This window comes from Saimiri boliviensis, chromosome 19, assembly GCF_048565385.1.
Source record: "Saimiri boliviensis isolate mSaiBol1 chromosome 19, mSaiBol1.pri, whole genome shotgun sequence".
Classification (NCBI taxonomy): Eukaryota; Metazoa; Chordata; class Mammalia; order Primates; family Cebidae; genus Saimiri; species Saimiri boliviensis.
In genome coordinates, this window is record NC_133467.1 from 42,205,387 (window position 1) to 42,222,606 (window position 17,220).

The window sequence follows — 17,220 nt, forward strand, 5'->3', positions numbered from 1 at the left end:
GCCAGGTCTAACTAATTGTTTGTACATTTAAACAGATATTGGCAGTAATGTTTGCTTCTTTGACCAGTACAACCAGCACAAGAAATTCAGGAAGTTCAATTTAATTATTTAATTAAAACTTTCTTTTCTTTCTTTCTTTCTTTTTTTTTTTTGAAACAGTGTTTCCCTCTGTCACCCAGGCTGAAGTGCAATGGCATGATCCTGGCTAACTGCAAACCTGCTTCCGGGGTTCAAGCAATTCTTGTGTCTCAGCCTCCGGAGTAGCTGGGACTACAAGTACGCACCACCATGCCCCGCTAATTTTTGTATTTTAGTAGAGTCGTGGTTTCACCATGTTGGTCAGGCTGGGTCTCGAACTCCTGGCCTCCCAAAGGGCTGGGATTATGGGTATGAGCCACCACACCCAGCCTTAAGATTTTCAGGCCAAAACAAACCTAAGTCTTGTATGTACTAGAATATTATACTACCACTATTTTCTACCTTATAAAAAATCTGAAATAAAATACAGTATGTAACAGTTTTTAGGTCAAGATGATGATGATGATGATGATTTTTCAAGACGGAGTCTCCCTCCGTCACCCAGGCTGGAGTGCAGTGATGTAATTTTTACTCACTGCAACCTCTGCCTCCTGAGTTCAAGCAACGCTCCTGCCTCAGCCTCCCAAGTAGCTGGGATTACAGGTGCACGCCACCATGGCTGGCTAATTTTGCATTTTTCGTAGACATGGGGTTTCACCATGTTGGCCAGGCTGGTCTCAAACTGCTGACCTCGTGATCCCCCTGGCTCGACCTCCCAAAGTGCTGGGATTACAGGTGTGAGCCACTGCACCCAGCATAACCAAGATTATTAAACCATTCTAATTTGTCAAGAGTCACACTGATTTTTTTTTTTTTTTAAGATGGGGTTTCACCATGTTAGTCAGGCTGGTCTTGATCTCCCAACCTCAGGTGATCCTCCCGCCTTGGCCTCCGAAGTGCTTGGATTACAGGCATGAGCCACCACACCCAGCCGAGTCACACTGATTTTTAAAAAATGTAATGAACTAGGCCGGGCGCGGTGGCTCAAGCCTGTAATCCCAGCACTTTGGGAGACCGAGGCGGGTGGATCACAAGGTGGAGAGATCGAAACCAACCTGGTCAACATGGTGAAAACCCGTCTCTACTAAAAATACAAAGAATTAGCTGGGCATGGTGGCGCGTGCCTATAATCCCAGCTACTCAGGAGGCTGAGGCAGGAGAATTGCCTGAACGCAGGAGGCGGCGGTTGCGGTGAGCCGAGATCGCGCCATTGCACTCCAGCCTGGGTAACAAGAGCCAAACTCCGTCTCAAAAAAAAAAAGAAATGTAATGGACTTTCTGATGTCTTTATATATTAAATATTTACATTATTAAAATTGTTCAAAAGCATCAGATTCCTCTCTGCTATCAACTTTATTTCTTTTATCGTACCAAACTATCAAGATCATTAATTTGATTTACAGCTAAATCTATTATTTTTTCTTTTTTTCTCAAGCGGTATGTGAGGTCAAGTGTTATCACTCACATGTGATTTTTAAAGGGAGTTTTCACCATCATAAGGCACACTGAACAAGTTGTGTCCCTTGTCGTACCGAAAACCGTGGTGTCCTGTGTCTGCTCAGACAGGACACCCCCAAACCAGTCCTGTTTCTCATGTTAGAAATTCAACAAGAAAATTATTCCCTCATGAAACGTCCCATTTGAAGCATAAATATGCTGGGCGAGGTGGCTCATGCCTGCAATCCCAGCCGTTTGGGAGGCTGAGACAGGTATATCATTCGAATTCAGGAGTTTGAGACCAGCCTGGCAAATATGGTGAAATCCCCTCTCTACTAAAAATATAAAAATCAGCTGGATATGGTGGCATGCACCTATGATCGCAGCTACTCTTGGAGGCTGAGGCAGGAAAATGGCTTGAATCTGGGAGCTGAACTTGCAGTGAACTGAGATCACGCCGTGCACTCCAGCCTGTGCTACAGAGCAAGACTCTGTCTCTAAATAAATAATAAAGCATAAGTAGTAAAATAATAATAGTAATAAGGCACAGGGTCTTGTTATTCTCTGTTATCTAGGCTAGAGGGCGGACCAACCTCAAGGCTGGCCTCCAGGTCCGCAGAGCAATCTCTGCATAAACAGCGCGGCCCAGAACTCAGCTCTGCCAGAGCCCAACAGAGATGACACAGCTGCAGACGCCGCACTCTAGCGAATGACAGAACTTGCTTCTTAAGATGCCGTCAGATAGTAGAACGTTGGGAAAACAACGAAAAAAAACCATCCCCTTGACTTACTTCATTTTGGCCCGAGACATTAACGCAAAACCAACAAAAACACGAACCCCTGGCAACAACAGGAAATCTTTCCTTAAACCGTGAAAGACCAGGGGAAAGCGCGAACGCAGTCCCCCACTACCACAAATTATGCAGTCGAGTTTCCCACATTTGGGGAAATCGCAGGGGTCAGCACATCCGGAGTGCAATGGATAAGCCTCGCCCTGGGAAAACCACCTTCGTGATCATGGTATCTCCCCTGCCAGGTAAGTATGAGGACACGCGCCTCCGCCCCGACAAGGCCTCACGCGCCTCGCCCTTTACACGCACGGTCACTTGCCGCGGGCGCCGCACCCCCGGCCCTCCTAGCCCGGACACACAGCTGGGACCCTCGGGGCCGACCCGCGGTCCCGGACTCGCTCCGACGCGGGGAACTCCCACGGCGGGAAGCAGCAGGTGGCCGAGCAGCAGCCCCTGCGCCGCCTCATCTGCATAGAGGCCGCCCCCTCCGTGACGTCATCGTCAGCGCCTTCCCAGGCCCGCCCGCTCCTCCGCCACTCAGCCGAGCGACCGCGGCCGGAGCCGGCGGGGAAGTGACGTCGGCCTCTCCCTCCCCCCGCCCCGTCTGTTCTCTCCCAGGGAGGCGGGGCCGCACCGTCCGTGACCGAGCGCGCTGTCGGCGGCCGCGGAGCCTGCGCGCCCTTCTTCAAATAATGGCTTCTGATTCGCAGCCTGGAACGAGTAGGATCGCAGTGTAAACCGGTTCTTTTCACATACGGTTAAGCTGGAGATGCAGCATTCCGCTTGAAATGGAAAGTCCTCCAGTATCACAGAGAACCGTGTCGTTTCAACAAGCAACCAGCCAACCACGAGCACAGAAGAAAACCGCTGCAAACCCTACCGCCTTCGCCTTGATCTGATGTGTGTTTCCCTTTAGAGCATTCCTTTAGAACAGTGTCTCTGCGATCGGAGTTGAGGAATTCCATTTTTGTTTCTGTCTTACTGTCTTCAGTTAAGTTCATGCACTATTAAATGAAGTATTAGTAAGATAAGTCTAAGCTCAATTTTACAAAAAACATATTTATGTATGGCCTTTATTGATTTTTCTTCTGCGGGGGCGGGCAGGGGACAGTCTAGCTGGAACATACATTCTTCTCTCTGCAGATACACCAGAAGAACACGACTCCATCGGGTTACTTAACATCTCTGCATCCCAGTCCTCTCCTGTGGAAGATGAAGATGATGGTGCGACCTTGGCCTGTAAGGACTAAATAATCACACACGCTCATCAGCTGTGCCTGCCATGTGGCACTGTGCATATCAGGCACGGTCACCGAGTGTGGATCTGTTACTCATTTGCATGTTAGCTCTTGTAGTTTCCTGCAGCAGTGCGCAAAGTGCAGACGTGGTCAGTTACTGGAGCTCATGCCTGTAATCCCAGCTCTTTGGGAGGCCAAGGTGGGTGGAGAACCTGAGGTCTGGAGTCCCAGACTAGCCTGGCCATCATGGCCAAACTCCGTGTCCACTAAAAATACAAAAATTAGCCCCCCATTGTGGTGCATCTGTAATCCCAGCTACTCGAGAGGCTGAGGCAGAAGAATCACTTGAACCGAGAAGGCAGAGGTTGCAGTGAGCTGTGATTGCACCACTATCACTATAGCCTGGGTGATAGAGCGAGACTCCACCTCCAAAACAACAAACAGAAAGAGCAGATGTGATGAAAACCGGTTGTGTTGAAGTCACAGCAGTGATACTTTCCAGTGGCTGCGCACCCTCCCAGGGAGACTTCGGCAGTCCTCTCACCAGCAGTGATCTCCTGGGTGGGAGGTCCCAGGAAGGGCCCTCAATCTTCAGCAGGTTTGACCCTCAAGGAGCATCACCTGAGGTCCAGAGTTCAACACCAGCCTGACCAACACGGAGAAACCCCGTCTCTACTAGAAATACGAAATTAGCTGGGCATGGTGGTGCGTGCCTATAATCCCAGCTACCTGGGAGGCTGAGGCAGGAGAATCACTTGAACCCGGGAGGTGGAGGTTGCGGTGAGCCGAGATCACACCATTGCCCTTTAGCCTGGGCAACAAGAGTGAAACTCAGCCTCAAAAAACAAAACCAAACCCTATTTCTCTCTGTGAGGAACTAGGTCTTTATTAGGTCATCTGTTCAACTCATCCAAAGGGGATTAGTGATTCAGTTTCTTGCTTCAAATCAGCCTCAGTAAACTTTTTATAGCTTTAAAGTGGAAGACATTTGAACACTTACGGGAGGAAACAGGACTTTTCCTCACCCAGCCGAGGGTCACCGCTGAGGCCTTTACGGCAAAGTCAGACCAGCAAGAGAACAGCACACCTAGTTATTTAATGTAAGTTTCACGTGCCGGGAGCGCCTTCCAAAGGAAACGAAGGCCCATGGAAACAACTCAACCTCAGGGTTTTTTCCTGTTTTTCCCCTTTAACAGTAGGTTAGATGAAGAGTGGAGAGTCATAGAAAAGTGTGATGGAATGAAAGGAGTATGATCTAATGGTAATAAACTGGGGAAACATAGCAGGCCTATGTGTTCAGACTCTTCTCTGTGGCCCTGTACCTTCAGACACAACGACGCACCTTTCCTCTGGGTACAGAGAGGGCACCTCTCACATAAGAGCCTTATGATTGGCTTCAGGGAAGAAGGGCAGGGGGAGGGTGACAGTGGCCTTCCTGCTTCTGCTGTTTTCTCAACTTCCTTTAGTATAAAATATTTAAGAGCCCAAGGTGTTATATTTTGGAGCAGTGTGTCCTGAACCCCATCACTCACATGCTACGCAACCCAGAGTCTTTGAGGAGTGATACATGTGACTATAAAATATTTCAATGCAAAATACAAACGATGGCTGGGCACGCAGGCCAGCACTTAATCCCAGACTATGGGAGGCCCAGGCAGGTAGATCATTTGAGTCCAGGAGTTCGAGGCCAGCCTGGCCAACTTGGCAAAACCCCCATTGCTACAAAATCTACACAAATTAGCCGGACACCGTGTGGTACACCTGTGATCCCAGCTACTTGAGGAGGGTGGGCTGAGGATCAACTTAAAAAGTAAAATCAAAAATTTTTTCCCTTTAGGGCCGGGCGTGGTGGCTCAGCCTGTAATCCCAGCACTTTGGGAGGCCGAGGCGGGTGGATCACGAGGTCAAGAGATCGAGACCATCCCGGTCAACATGGTGAAACCCCGTCTCTACTAAAAATACAAGAAACTAGCTGGGCATGGTGGCGCGTGCCTATAATCCCAGCTACTCAGGAGGCTGAGGCAGGAGAATTGCCTGAACCCAGGAGGCGGAGGTAGCGGTGAGCCGAGATCGCGCCATTGCACTCCAGCCTGGGTAAGAAGAGCGAAACTCCGTCTCGAAAAAAAAAAAAATATATTCCCTTTAAGTTTAGACAGGTGAAGCAGTGGGAATGGAGAAGGAACAAAGAAATCTGTCAGGAACTGTGATCAGTTGCTTGCAAACACGAGCGATCTGCATGCACTGCACGCTGTCGTGAAAGCCTCAGGTGCTGCAGAGCTGGTGGTGAGCAGCAGCAGTGAGGCAGCGTCCGGGCCCCGCGCTTCTCTCTGGGATAACAACGCTCAATGCGCCTGCTCCTCTGGCTGTGCGATTTTCCACCCCAGGCCCTCCAGTCCAGCCTGCAAGGGGAAACGGAGCGCGTGTTTTCGCTCCTGCGTCCACTCCAGGGAGCCAACAAGGCCCCTCTCTCCCACCGCCCACCGCACCTCCCCACACCCTCCAAACTGACCCCTCAAGGACTGTGGCGTTTTTCAGTCCTTTGTAACTGCTGAAAAGTCTCATATTTTCAAAATAAAATCAGAGCGATGTTCCTGAGCGCCTGGGGACGTCTTAGCTCCCTCTCAACACCCGCTCATGAGCCCCATCCCAAGTGTTCTGCCGCGCAGAAGAAAACATTTTTGCATCTGTCTGGTCCTAAGGCGTCGTCTTCTCCTTGGGGCGGGGTCCTGGCCGGTGGAGGGGGAGCCCCCACCCCGACCGACACTCATCCCTCTGGGCTGCTCAGCCTCCGCTTCCCTGCGGCCCTGCGGGAGCTCCTTCCAGGCTGCGGAGGAGCAGGACCAGGGCTCCCAGTCCGCGAGCTTAAGAGGCCGCTGCGCGGATTTCTCTTTCGGGCTGAGATCTTGGGCCCAAAGAATGAGATTTCCAGACTCAGTTTCCAAAGCTTAGTGAAACAGCGACAAAGAGCCCGCAGTAGAGACGTGGGAGCTAGAAATTCGGCATAAAATCAGAATATGAAGAACAGTAAATTAACATTCGGAATAGGATGGGCCATCTGAATAAACAGTGCTACTCCCAAGTTAGGTCTCCAGCCATGGACCCTACACCCAGACGCCATCACCAGCGACTGACTGAGCTAACCCATCACAATTTCATGCCACCATTCCTTACCACAAAGACAATGGGTGCCATTTTGAGATTTTCTGGGTGAAAGGCGTCTCCCGGGGTAGGATTGAGGCGAGGCAGCCATTTTAGTGGCGGAGACCGCTCACCCCAAAACCCAGGGTCACGGGGTGGGGCTTCCTGGGTTGCTGGGGCGCTGGCTCTCCCATTGCATGGGGCCAGGAGGCCCGCTCAGGACGGGGACCCTCCAAGCTTGGTGACTCCGACTGGATGTTTCGCGATTTCCCTGTGGACCAGGACACTGTGAGAACCCAGTTTTGGGGACCCGGTCCCCTGAGGGGGGATAGGAGATCGCAAGTGACATCACCGGGGACGCAATTCGAGACGGGAGCAGGAGGGACGCGGGGACTTGCAGCAGCCCGCGCCCTGCGGGGAACCCTCCTGGGACCCAAACCTTTCCCTCCTCTGACCCAGGCCTTGGAACAAAGGGCAAACGGAATCCACACCCCTTTCACTTTATCCTTGAGGCGGGAGTTTGCCTCCTGGATCGCCTTCCTGCTCCCGTGTAAAAGGCTGCTTCTGTGCACAGCGCCCGACAAGGTCCCACCGAGATTTGAACTCGGATCGCTGGATTCAGAGTCCAGAGTGCTCACCATTACACCATGGAACCGCCCGTCGGGGGCGCCCGAGGTGACTGGCCTTTGCAAGTGAACTCTCAGCTCCAGCGTCACCACAATGTCCTTCGCGGCTGTTTCCTTCTGGACACACAGGACCCGAGGACCTTTCAACTGCAATGGGGGGGGTCGCCCCAGACTTGCGTCTCTGCTCTTCCCTTTAGGTTTCTATCTCGGAGAATGAGACGAAGCCCCTTTTGGGATGAGGAACCCGGAAGAGCGATACTTAGGCCTCCGCAAAAGCCGCCGGTTCTCCCAGTCCCAGAGTTTCCCGCCCCGGGGTAAAGACTCTGCCAAGCCCCCTCCCCGCTGGGGTTTCTTTTCTTAGCAACTGCCGTCTTCCCTTTGTGCACGGAGCACTGCGGGCCGTTTCCAGAACGGGATTGGGAGTGTGCTGGGGTTTCTGCTCTCCTCCCGCTTCTCCTCCTCCTGTCACTCCACTTCCGACCCCCCTCCTGCTCCCTGTCTCCCCCACGGCCCCCCACGCCCGTTTCCCCAGCCCCTCCAGCTCTCCGTCCCTCCTGCCTCCTCCTCCTCCTCCGCTCCTTCTGGCCACCCTTCCTCCTCCTTGTCGAGGCTCCCACCCTACCCACCACCGACCTCCCACGCAGCCTGCACTCCGAAAAATGCCCACCGCGGTCCGAGAGGAGGTGGAGGAGGACGTTTCTAGCCAGGACATTTGGAGGATCTTCACTGGTGAGTGCGAGTACAGCGACACCAACAGAGGCGATGAACGTCAGCCAGTCCTCAAGGCCTGGGCCGGACGGCAGATCCAAGGCCACCCCACACCTGGGGTCCTGTCCCCATTCCAGAAGGCCGAATCCAGTTGCCGAAGTCCGAGGAAACTGACAGCAGCGGGAGCCCTTTTCTTGCACGTCGGTTCCAAGTGGACGGATCACGGTTTGTCCTTTCAGCCACCGCGAGGTCAACACACAGGGATTTGCATCTCCCAGGACTCAGCCAGTGCCCTGGACGCCTGGCGAGGGCCTGTGCGGAGAAGAGCTCGGCGTGGGCCCGTGTCCCACCTAGGCAGAGGCTCCTGGGGATGTGGGCGCTCACCGAGAGATGGCCCCTTCCATCGTCCTGGGGCCGCGTGGAGCCTCCGCACTGCACCGCTCGGCCTTCACCCGGGGATGCCGCCAGCTCCGGCTGCTCAGGGCTCCAGTGAGGCCTCCAGGGCTCTGAGTTTTGAATCGTCCTATTTGGTGCCCCAAGAGCCGCCTCCCACAAAGTGAGCAGACGTGAAGAGCCGCCAGATCCAAAAGGCGCAATCACAAGACATTGCCAGCCAGATAGGACAGAGTCTCCTCTCTACGGTGATTTAGATTCAAAGGGAAGATGTCATGGTCCCTAAACATCACAGCGTGACCGGGGCATGGCACCCACGGCCTGCAGCGCCCTTACCACTGGTTAGGTGTAAGTCGTTTTACTTAAGCAGGCAAGTGTTCTCTTCTAGATGTTTCCTCAGTGGCTAGATCTGCCTCTCTCTGTCTTCCTCTCTCTCTCTCTCTCTCTGTCTGTCTCTCTCTTTCTCTCTGTCTCTCTCCCTCTGTCTCTGTCTCTCTCTGTCTCTGTCTCTGTGTCTCCCTCTGTCTCTGTCTCTGTCTCTCTCTGTCTCTCTGTCTCTCTCTGTCTCTCTCTCTGTCTCTCCCTCTCTCCCTCCTGCGGCCCCTCATTCTCTACCCACATTTATTTTCTCTGTTTCCGCTCTGCTGCCCCACTGCCACCTGCTTTCTCCTCTTCAGCTTTCGTGGTTCCTCCCTTGCCTTCCCATTGGCACCCCCAAACTAACGCTGCCGCACTGTCCTGGGTGGGGAGATGCGTGTGATTGTGGCTGGTGCCCTCCAGACATGTCCAGGGTGGGGAAACATGGAGCAGCTGGCAGTATGATGGTCTGAAAGAATGGCCACTTTCGAAAGCCTTTCACGTCTCTCCATCCAGGATCTGTTGGGACTAGAAAGTTCCGGGCCACAGTGGAGTTCTTGTCCTCCAGGGCGGTGTGGGGGGTGCCTCCTTTCACTGAGCCGTCCAGGCCCTGCTCTGGGATAGGGATAGCGTTGTGAGCGAGTCTCAAGTCACGACTGGTGGAGTGGGTCTGGAGCCCACCTCTGCAGGCATCGAGAGGCGTCAGAGAGAAAGGGGCACGGCAGGCTGCGTCCTTCCCAGGTGGCCGCTCACTGGGTCCCGGGGAAGGAGGAGCCAGTGCAAGGAGGGAGGCCCAGTGAGACGGCAAATGGACAACATCAGAGCTGGGGCTGGGGCCCCACCCGCAGTGTCCTTAGAGGAGAAAGGAGAGGTTGGGGAGCAGCTGCTCACCCCGTGCTAACTGTGTTTGATGTTACAGTATCATTTCTCTGTGCTATAATTAGTCAGCATGTGGCCATGAACGGAAAGGATTGATGGTTTAGGCCCATTCCCGGATCTTCTAGTCTTCACCTCAGTTCCCTCCTTCCCTCCTTCCTCCCTCTCTCCCTTTATTCCTTCCTTTTCTTTCTTTATTTTCTTTTCTTTTCTTTTCTTTTTTTTTTTTTTTGGAGAAGGACATCTTGGTTACTTCTAGTTTTTGATGAGAATAAATAAAACTGCTGTAAATATTTGTGTGCAGGTTTTTGAGTGAACATAAGTTTTCCTCTCATTTGTCTAATCAAACTGCCATTGCGAGATTATATAGCAAGACTATGTTTAGCTTTAAAAAACAAACAAAAAAAGAAAAACAAAAAAACCCTCCCAAACCATTTTCCAAAGTGATTGCACCATGTTGCATTTCTACCAACAATCAATGAGAGTTCCTGTAGCTGTCTGTGTGACGGCTTTTGAGATTGTCGCTTTCTACAGATTTTAGCCACTCTGATAGGTGAAATCTGTTACCTCATTGTTTTCACAAGTAATTTTCTAATGACAAGTGACTTTGAGTTGCCCTTTCACATACCTCTTTGCTATCTGTATATCTTTTGGGCGAGGTGTTTAGATCTTTTTCTTACTTTTAAATTGGGTTGTTCACGTTCTTGTTACTGAGTTTGAAGAGTTCTTTGTTTATTTTGGACACAGGCACTTTATCAGATCCGTGTTTTGCAAGTATTTTCTGCTGATCCTGGGAACCAATGGCCTTTCCAAGATAGGGAAGTAATAGGAGCCAGGAAGCTCTAATCCGGGCGTTGGTGGTCCTGGTGCTGAGAGGGGAGGAGGCAGTGGGGTCTCTTCATGCTCCGTCCAGGTCAAGTAGAAATCCAGATGCTCCAGCCCAGTGAGGTGAGCAAGAGCCTGGGGTTTCGGATCAAATCTGCTCTCAGGTCCTGGGTTTAACCCGCACTCGTTATTCACCTTGGCCAAGTCATTTGCGGTACTGGTCTTTTCATCTCAGTTCCATCATCTGGGAGACCTGAAAAATCATATCCACGTTCAGTCTTTGTTGATAACATTAATTATTATACTTTCCAAAGGGCTAATTCAATAAAACTTGCACAATAAATATATGAATAGATGTTACCTAATTCTGTCCTCTTTCTGGTAAATTAGCACTTAGGAAGCGACGTCACATGCATTGTTTCATGTGAAAAAGAGCAACTGTTAGGATCTCTGCTTTCTAGGGACCCTCTTCCTGTTTTCTTAGAAAGTCCCTTTTGCCAGTTTTCTTCATCTCCGTCAACATCCCTTTTTAAGTTCATTTTCCCCTATCAAGCACCTTCAGTAACAACCTATTAGACACATTCAGTAAAAGTGCAAATCCTGGGCCCGCAAGGCCGTCTCCTGACATATCCAGCTTCTTGCTGTTTTCCCCCCTCATTTTGTAACTTTTCTCACGGAAAGTGTACAAATCTGTCTCTTTACGAAACTCCATTTAGTCCATCATCTCCACCCATGTCCACGGCCATGGCCTCAGTTTCCTTCTCACAGGGATCCACTTCCGCTCGGATTTCCTTAAAACCCTGGTCATGTTCGTCCTTACTCTCCTTCCCGCTCCATGTCTCCTCCTGGAGCCCCTGGGGCTGCCCGGTGCTCATCTGTCAGGCGGTGCCCTCAGCTGAGGAATGAGGGGAGCCCTGTCCTCAGGAGGCGGGAGGTCATGTGAGATAAGGAGCAGCTCCTGGGTCTGTGGAGAGGACACAGGGGAGGCGCCCGGTGAGTGTCGGGGGATGCACAGTCCCGGACACGTGCCGTGATAACTTCGAGTATTGAAACGGATTTCTTCACTTGTGTCTCTTTGCTTTCCCGTGGATTCCCACACCCCCAGTCAGGACTCACCTCCGCTGGCTCCAACACTCTCACCTGCTGGCTTTCCCAGGAATCCAGAGCACGGACCAGGCTCCAGGCAGCAGGACAGAGGGCACCCCTGTTGTTTCATTCTCCTTCACCTGGTGACTTCTCCCTGCTGTCTAATAAGGCATTTGTTCCCTACCATGCATTCTCTCTCTCATTCGTCTATTTTTCTACAATTTTTAAAAATTTCAATGGACCAGATTATAATGCTAGTGATTATAAAGTTAATTCAATCTCTTCCGCATACCTACGTAATTTTTTCTTTCAATACATTTTTATATATGAATAGATACATTTATGTCATTTGTCATATACATTATATATATTTGGCATGTATATTTAATAAAATGTATATATATGCAATATGCATATCGGTATGATAGTTTCATAAATATCCCATGTTTAGTCTTCCCAATTCTTTTCTCTCATATGTGCATTTAGTGTTGATTTTCCTTGTTGTTTAGAATCCCCTCCCTCCCAAAACACAGCCTGTGTTCAGTGCGATTTCTTTGCCTTGACCTTATCTACCTGGAAGCTATTTGTGTTTATTAATCCAGTTTCTGGAATATGCTTGTCAATTGGGATCACCTTTTCCTCCTGGCAATCTTGTCGTTATCGGGCGATGTGTGAAAAATCAACAATACAGAAAAGACCAAAATGTCTTTCTTGGCAGGACATGATGCTGTGTTTATTTGTCACTTTTACTGAGACTGTCTGTGAAGGTTAATTCTGGAATAATTTGACTGGGCCAGGGGGTGCCCAGGTATTTGGTTAGACATGATTTCTCCCTATGTCTCTGAGGGTGTTTCTGGATGCAATTGACATTTGAATTGGTAAACTGAGTAAAGCAGATTGCCTTCCCCATTGTGCGTGGGCCTCATCCAGCTCACAGAAGGCTTCAATAGAATGAAAGGCTAAGAAAGAAGTCTTTGCGTTTCACTGTCTTTGAGCTGGGACATCAGGCTTCTGCCATGGGCCTTGGACTTGGTGGGGAACTAGATTCGACTGTCCTGGGTCTACAGCTTACTCAGTGTAGACCTGGACTTCTCTGCTTCCATGATCACATGAGCCAGTGTAAATCTTTCTCTCTCTCTCTCTCTGTCTCTGTCTCTCTATCTCTCTCTCCGTGTGTGTGTGTGTGTGTGTGTGTGTGTGTGTGTGTGCCCTGCTCATTTTCTTTCTCTGGAGAACTCAGACTAATATAGTAATATATGCCAGTTGACAGTGTTTGTCTCTATGCTTTTTAAAGGTATAAAATAAATAAATAAAACAAAACCCTGGCGTGTTCTCTAAGAAAAACCACAAAAGAAATGAATTCGGACAGGTTTTACACTGAGACATTCAGGTGTGAGGAAAACATGAAAATCGCTACGCTAGAGAAAGCAAAGACTATTGAGAATGTCTCACAAACACAAATTACACATCAGCAGGTAGATTTGACCTTCAAGGTGGGCACATTTTATGTTAAGTGCACTTTGGGTGGAATTTAAGATGAATCTAGGACTTTCATGATGGTTGTATCTGTGTGTGTGTGTGTGTGTGTGTGTGTGTGTACACATATATATACACACACAGACACATATAGATAGATAGATATAGATATAGATATGGAGAGTGAGAGACAGAGAGAGAGAGAGAGAGAGAGAGAGTGTGTGTGTTTATCTTGCTGTCTTGTCCTGGCTGCTCTCCAACTCTGGGCCTCAATGAATCCTCCGGTCTGCCCCTCCCAAAGTGTCCAGATTATAAATGTGAGCCACCTCACCCAGCCCATTTTAATATTTTTAATTTAGTTCAACAATTGTGGAAGACAGTGTGGTAATTTCTCAAGGATCTAGAACCAGAAATTCCATTTCACCCAGCAATCCCATTAACTGGGTATAAGCCCAAAGGATCATACATCATTCTACAATAAAGACACATGCGCACATATGTTTATTGCAGCACTCTTCAATAGCAAAGACTTGGAACCAACCCAAATGCCCATCAATGATAGAATGGATAATGAAAACGTGGCCCACATACACCATGGAATACTATGCAGCCATAAAAAAGGACGAGTTCATGTGCTTTGTGGGGAATGGATGAAGGTGGAAACTATCATTCTCAGCAAATTAACACAAGAACAGAAAACCAAACACTGCATGTTCTCAGTCATAAGTGCAAGTTGAAAAATGAGGACACGTAAACACAGGGAGGGGACCATCACACACCAGGGCCTGCTGGCGGCTGGGGGGCAAGGGGAGAGATAGCATTAGGACAAACACCTAATGTAGATGTTGGGTTGATGGGTGCAGCAAACCACCATAGCACATGTATAGGTTCATGTAATAAACCTACACATTCTGCACGTGTATCCCAGAACTCAAAGTATAATAAAGAAAAAAGTTTTAAACTTAAATACACATTCCACAAATTACATAACAAGTTTAGGAAGCCTCCTTTATGCCAGTTTTACAGAAACAGAAATGACGGCACATCGATGACAAGATGTCAAAGTGGCAACATCCTAAAGTAGTGAAAGAGAAAGAAAGTTGTTCTGGAATTCTATGCCACAGTGAAAACTCTTTCAAAATTGTGACTGAAGTAAGGACATTCAAAGACATACACAAAATGAGGCCAGGCGCTGTGACTCAGGCCTGTAATCCCAGCACTTTGGGAAGCAAGGGGATCACTTGAGGTCAGGGAGTCAGAGACCAGCTGGCCAACATGGCAAAGCCTCGCCTCTACTAAAAATACAAAAATTAGCCAGGTGTGGTGGCACGTACCTATAATCCCAGCTACTCAGGAGGCTTAAGCATGAGAATCACTTGAACCCAGGAGATGGAGGTTGCAGCGAGCTGAGGTCATGCCACTGCACCTGAGCCTGGACGATGGAGCAAAACTCCATCTAAGAAAAAAATACAAATAGGGAAACCCATTCGGGACCCTTCTTCTTCACGAGGGAGCTTTTCTCTTTCTTTCACCTGTTAAATTTCTGCTCTTAAATGAAAACAAAAATGCAAATAAAAATAAAGACATACAAATATATGAAATCATTCACTGACCCACACTACAAGAAATGTTAAAGGAGTCGTCTAGGCCTCAGATAAGGATACCAGAGAGAAAGCTGGACCTCCACAAAGAAATACAGATGACTGAAAACCTCTATGTGGGTACTTCCATGTTGGGGTTTATAACATGTCTAAAATCAAATTACATGACACTAGCACAAAGGCCAGAAGGGGAGGTACAATGTCACCTGATGGCAGCCTGATCAAGGTGTAGTCTAGAAACCAGAAAGCCATCACTGACACAACAAAAGAAAGAATTACAGCTAATAAGCCAAAAAAGGAAAGACAATGGACTGATATAAAAGCCATGTGCTCACTCTGCTGGAACCACTGCTCTCCGGGCCTCTCCCTATAGAAACACACCGGTGGCCAGTGAAAGTGAACAAGATTGATGACGGCAGCATCGTTTGTAATCCTAAAGTAATAGAACCAACGCAATTTCAAACATAATGGAAAACGCTTTATTTAACAAACACGGACAATCGAACAAACAGTGGAAGGAAGTCCTTTTGCCTAGAGGAACGCGGAGGGTCAGGAGATGCTATTCCTGCATGGATTTCAGGGTTTCCAGACGCCTACTTTTCAGGCTAGTTCTTCCGGAAGATCTTATTCTTGGGGAGCTACAGGTTCTCGCATTTGGGCTCTTCCAGGTTCTGTCTCCGTTTTCCCCTCAATTCCTCCCCATTCTGCTGCAATAAAAAAATTAAACCTCACCGCCAGCGCCTCTGTACGAGCCTTTTAGGCGGTCTGGATGTCTGGTCCACCGCTCCCCGGCCTCTTTCCCCGCTTGTCCGGTCCCCGGACCCGACCCCAGCCCAGCTGCGCCCCCGGCTCCACCGCGCAGAGGGTGCCCTGGAGGCCCTGCCCTTTGCTCACCCCGCGGAGGGCCGAGAAATCAACCTGAATAAACGCTTTGTAAACGGAATTTCCATGGAAAAATCTCTCATGATTGCCATTCTCAAGGCTCTTCAAAGGACTAAAAGCTAAAGGCGACGATGGAGTCATTGGGCAAGTCGTGCGCCCTGCTGAGTGCAGGACCCTGCGCCCCGCCAGGGGACCCACGAGCGACCCTCACCCCATCCCTGCCCTGGCGGGGCCCCGTGCGGGACACAGGATCGGGAGACGGCAGCGAAAGCGACTGCGCAGGGTGGGCAGAGGGTCCCTGACTGGGTGAAGTCGGCGCAGAGAACGGGAAGAGCCATCCCGGGAGCCGGCCGGGCGCTCAGCGTCCCTTCCACCCCCAGGTGCCTCCGCCCGGGTCGCGGACGGGGCGTTTCCGGGGGCTCGTGAAGCAGCGGCGGGGCAGGACCGGCGAAGGCCATTCCGCTGTCCTCTGACTTCAGAATCTCCCAACGCGTGGGTGTCCTAAGGCACCAGCGGACTCGCTGCTCCGATCTCTCCGAGCCTCGCTAGCCGTCCTGCCCAGGCAGCCCTTAGTGTGGAAGGGATGCGGGACCTTTGGTGAGTGGCCGAACCCATCGCACTCGGGGGAGCCGGCAGCACCTGTCTCTGTGGCGCAATCGGTTAGCGCGTTCGGCTGTTAACCGAAAGGTTGGTGGTTCGAGCCCACCCAGGGACGCCTCCTGTAACTTTTAAATCGTTCATATATTATCAATCACTGGAGAATCTCCCATTTCTTCCCATAGTCCTAACTCCGAAAGGTTGGTGGTTCCAGGCCAGCCAGGGATATGCCCATTTCAGGGAGGGTTTTCTCTTCTCAGGATTCTAGTCACAGTTAACAGGGAGCCCTGTCAAGGGCCACCCCCCTGACAGATCCAATTCTGACAGAGCATCTCCTGAAATGTCAGGTTGTCTTGTGCCTGGGTACAAGAAACAGAGACCAAATGAGTCCCTCTGGTGCGATAAAATCCTCGTGCTGCACCTCATAGGCTTGGATGGGTTAACAGGGACCAGCCTCAATGTTTTTCATTTTTAGCAGGAAGCTTAGAGAGGTGTCCTATCCCCAGGATGTGCCTGGATTTACGTAATGTGACCAGTAGAATCATTTATCATCATTGTAATCCTCTCCATAAATTTTTGAAAACAGCATTTCCCCCCTCAGTTTGTGCATGATTTATTTAACCCTTTTGAATCTGTGTTGGAAATGAGGTTGCCTCGTGGTTTTAGGATTTCCAAGAATCCTGCAGTGATCATTCTTGCACACATCTCTTTGGCTACTAATATTCCTATAGAGTAGAGAACTGGATGTGCCACTGCCATATTAAAGGCTTTTTTTTTTTTTTTAGACGGAGTTTCGCTCTTGTTACCCAGGCTGGAGTGCAATGGCGCGATCTCGGCTCACTGCAACCTCCGCCTCCCGGGCTCAGGCAATTCTCCTGCTTCAGCCTCCTGAGCAGCTGGGATTACAAGCACGCGCCACCATGCCCAGCTAGTTTTTTGTATTTTTAGTAGAGACGGGGTTTCACCATGTTGACCAGGATGGTCTCGATCTCTCGACCTCATGATCCACCTGCCTCGGCCTCCCAAAGTGCTGGGATTACAGACTTGGGCCACCGTGCCCAGCCTACAGGCTTTTTAATTTTAATTTTTAGTTTTTGTGGCAGGGTCTCAT

General features: G+C 50.0%; 4 non-coding genes across 4 annotated transcripts; 1 reads left to right on the forward strand and 3 right to left on the reverse strand.

Moving 5' to 3' along the window:
• Nucleotides 1–1,602: 1,602 nt before the first annotated feature.
• LOC141582361 (small Cajal body-specific RNA 23) lies at nt 1,603–1,689 on the reverse strand. The gene has a single exon (XR_012515227.1).
• A 706-nt stretch (nt 1,690–2,395) lies between these two features.
• LOC141582369 (U1 spliceosomal RNA) lies at nt 2,396–2,559 on the reverse strand. The gene has a single exon (XR_012515235.1). It is a non-coding gene; the product is annotated as a U1 spliceosomal RNA (small nuclear RNA).
• A 4,706-nt stretch (nt 2,560–7,265) lies between these two features.
• Nucleotides 7,266–7,337, reverse strand: TRNAQ-CUG (transfer RNA glutamine (anticodon CUG)). Its single transcript has one exon. It is a non-coding gene; the product is annotated as a tRNA-Gln (tRNA).
• Nucleotides 7,338–16,153: 8,816 nt separating this feature from the next.
• Nucleotides 16,154–16,227, forward strand: TRNAN-GUU (transfer RNA asparagine (anticodon GUU)). The gene has a single exon. It is a non-coding gene; the product is annotated as a tRNA-Asn (tRNA).
• Nucleotides 16,228–17,220: the final 993 nt, after the last annotated feature.